The sequence below is a fragment of the Haplochromis burtoni genome, unplaced genomic scaffold (assembly GCF_018398535.1).
Source record: "Haplochromis burtoni strain Fernald_Lab_line unplaced genomic scaffold, NCSU_Asbu1 Contig_18, whole genome shotgun sequence".
Lineage (NCBI taxonomy): Eukaryota > Metazoa > Chordata > Actinopteri > Cichliformes > Cichlidae > Haplochromis > Haplochromis burtoni.
Window position 1 is genome coordinate 546,076 of NW_024582379.1, and position 3,799 is coordinate 549,874.

Consider the following 3,799-nt stretch of genomic DNA (forward strand, 5'->3'; position numbering starts at 1 on the left):
TCAATCAATCAATCAATCAATCAATCAATCAATCAATCAATCAATCAATCAATCAATCAATCAATCAATCAATCAATCAATCAATCAATCAGTTAATCTATTATGGGTACTCCTGATTGACATTCGTTGTTTGATAAAGCCCAACTGTGCACAGAACCAGTTTCATCCATCCCAACTTATCCACCACCATGGGCAAGACCAAAAAGCTGTTAAAGGATGTCAGGCACATCCTCTGTAGACCTGCACAAGGATAGAATGGGCTACAGGACTATTAGCAGGAAGTTTGGTGAAAAGGTGACAACTGCTTTTCCAGTTATTTAGAAACATCAACTCAACTAATCTATGTTTGTCAAGAGAAATGCTGAACATGACCCAAAAAACACCGTTCTGACAGTCAAGCACAAAGAAACATCCCTCCTTCCCTCAGCAAGAACACTGAAGATGGTTCTTTCATGATGACAATGACCCAAAACATATTGTTAAGTCAGCAAAGGAGTGACTAAAGAAGATGCACACAAGGTCAAAGAGTGGCCAGAGTTCGAGTTGTCAAGCAGCAACTAAGAAACCTAAAGGATTTAGAGAGTTTCCGTAAAGAGAAGTGGGACAATATCCTGAAATCTGGGCAAACCTGGTGACCAACTACAGAAAAACAGCTTACTGCTGTAATTGGTAACAAAGGTTTCTCTACCAAGTACTAAATCGTGTTTTACTTATGATTCAAATACTTATTTAACTCAGTCACATGCAAATCAAATTACAACTTTTATGTAATGTGTTTCTATGAATTTTTGGTTGATATTTTGTAGTTTGTAAGTAAGCGAACTTACAAATTCAACAGGGGATCACATGAATTTGTCCTCCACTCTAATAAGATTTCCAGTAACATTCTAAAAGCAATAAGTGCATTTATCCACACAGAAACTTATATTCAGCAACTGTATTGATTTTTCCGAATAAGAAAAAATAAAATGCTGTTAACCACACAGCACAGTTTTAAAATGGCTTTTCCGTGCTTTAACCTTTTTCCATTGTGCCTAAGGTCCCTCTTGTCATTGGCTAACAGCAAAGCAAAACAAATCATCTTAATGTCAACAGGGTTTTTTCCACAAAGCGGTGCTCCCTGTGTTTTTCCAACGAGGCCAATGATCCTATGGTTCTGAGTGGATTATGAGCAAGGTCGCTCAGTTGTAATGACAACTGTCATTCTAATTTTCAACATACATCATATTTTACAGTTAGAATATTAGACACCTGAGGAAAAACTGGAAGAAAAATCACATAGGTGGTCAGAGAAGAAAAGGAAAATGGAGAAGAGAGATAAACCGTGAGAAGGGAGGGAAAAATGATAGATAGAAAACATGTGTTCTCAGTGTCCGGAACGCACCAGTAGAGCTGAAAATAGGGATTGGGACAGTTTCACCGTAGCTTCATTTGAGAGGACACACTTGACTGTCTGTTCTCTAAAGAACTCTCCTTGTACAGAAGCAAGGCCTTTTGGGAACATTGCTATCATCTTAAAAGACCATCTCTGTTTCTCTTTCTGCTTCTCTCTAAGTTTCTCCCTCTCTCCCTCTCTCTTGCCTCTGCCTTTTTTCCTTAAACAGGAGGTTAGGCCATTAGGGAACTGCAGTGATGTCTTTAAAGGGGCCTTCTGTGGCTGAGAGAACAGCACGGAGAAACCCCAGATTATCCATCTGATGAATCAGTGGTCACAGAGGGTGGAGGGATTAAAGTGAAGTACCAACTTGTGCCTGCATGCGTGTGTGTATATGTATGTTTTGTACATTATATTACATATAGTTTTACTATATTACATGTAAACGGTACATTTGGGAGTAATTTTAGATTTAAAATTGGTGGTTTAACAAGTGCTAGCTTGAAAAGGTAAAAAAAATCCACGTACAGTCATGATAAAAGCAAGGTTAGAAAAAACGTATCCCTGAAGGAATAAATATATCATTTCATAATCTGCATGCAATTTTAAAGACCTCGTGTTCTGTATGGAAGGCTTCCACAGGATTGCTTAACTTTGCATAATCAAGAGAGGAAACTAAACCTACCGGGTTTGAGTATAATGAAAGGTTTCGACCAGTTAACTCTGACAAAAACTTTTGGATTTAAAAGTTATTGTCAGACACACATTAGTTGTATATCTATATATTCAATGCGACACCCCGACCGGCCTAGCTGTTTCTACCAGAAGTTCTTTCCTATTAAAAGGGAGTTTTTTTCTTTCTATTGTCAAGTCTGAAGTGCTTCCTCGCAGGGAGTTGTCTGATTGTTGAGGTTTTCTCTGGTTTTTTTGTGTGTGTGTTTTGTTTTTATCATTGAAGACCTTGTAACATTAATCTTTCTCCACAAACTAATGCCATGTTAAACATTAGCTAACATTATGCTAACAGTGTAGCAGACTCATAGAGGAAGACTGTGGTTCTTAGCACACTTGAAATTGCTTTTGGAATATAGACTATCAACTACCAGACTGGATAAAAATTCTGTTTTCAAATGTTGTTTTATCATGCTGTTAGCATTAGCATTTCTAAAAGGGCACCATTAACAATGTTCAGTATTCATTCAGTATAAAATGCTTGGCAGAGCTGCCTAGTTAGAAGATACATTTTATGACCTACTGTTCTCAGTACACTGACTAAATGCTTCAACCTTCAACTTAAAAATATGTCCACAGGAGTGATCCCATCGGAGTTCAATGCATACAACATATTGATTGTGTAAATTGACTGCAATGAGGGGAATGGAGCTCCATTATGGCTATGACAAGTAAATCAACAATGAATCACCTAGGGCAGAAAGCGTATACATTGCTTTCTATGAGCTAAAGCTCTTAGTGCTGTACTTCAGTCGACCCACCAATGAATGATGTCACTGCTGGTGTTTTCCATTAGCAAGCATGATACCAAAGTATTTTTTTCTGAGTTTTAACCTATTAGAAGCTTTGCCTTAGTACCTTTATCTTCTGTATCACCTTTTGAAATGAAAGTAAAGATAGATGGTTGACCTGGAAGGAAAGCCCTACAATGACAGGCAGTCAATCTAGTGAAGAGGAGGATAAATCAGACCAGAACATGCTCTTGACCCTGTGTAGACATATACTGAAAGGGTATATGGTATATGAGAGTTTGATCAAGTTTGTAACCTCAAACACAAGGAGAGGATCAACTGAGTAAAGAGATAATAGGTTTGTTGTAGACAAGGAATTGCAAAGGGTGGGGTCACTAATCGTACAACTTATGCAGCCCCAACAAACATCATGCACAGATACTACAAAAAAGCAAAACAAAAAACCCAACAACATATATATCTGCACACACACCAACAGGAAAAGAAATATTAGAAGAAAACTGACCAAGGTTGACAAATCTTTTCGGCTCTTTATAAAAGGGACACAAAGATGTTTCTGGTCTAATGATAGAATTAATGGACCAGAAAGCGTGGTCGCGAGATAAAGAAAAGTAACGCATCCACACAAACAGATGTGTCACTTGCATGAAGACACAGGTTGCCTCTTTCAGTGTGCCCTGGCACACGTATACGCATGTATACGCCTGTCTATCCATGTGTGTTTGGGCGAGAGAAGGTAAGAAAAAAACAAAAAGGAAGTGTGTCCATTATCTTTCTCTGTAATGTACTGTTGGAGACGGCAGTTAAAGCAGATCGTCTTCATAACCTACTAAAATGCCGCGTTTGTATGTAATGGACACAGACAGACAGACAGACAGACAGACAGACAGACAGACAGACAGACAGACAGACAGACAGACAGACAGACAGACAGACAGAC

At 38.4% G+C, this 3,799-nt stretch overlaps 1 protein-coding gene across 1 annotated transcript in view; it reads right to left on the reverse strand.

Annotated features, from left to right (window-relative positions):
- grid2 (glutamate receptor, ionotropic, delta 2) overlaps window positions 1–3,799 on the reverse strand; it is a gene marked incomplete at its 5' end in the record, with an annotated part of 543,021 nt that overhangs the window by 242,339 nt on the left and 296,883 nt on the right.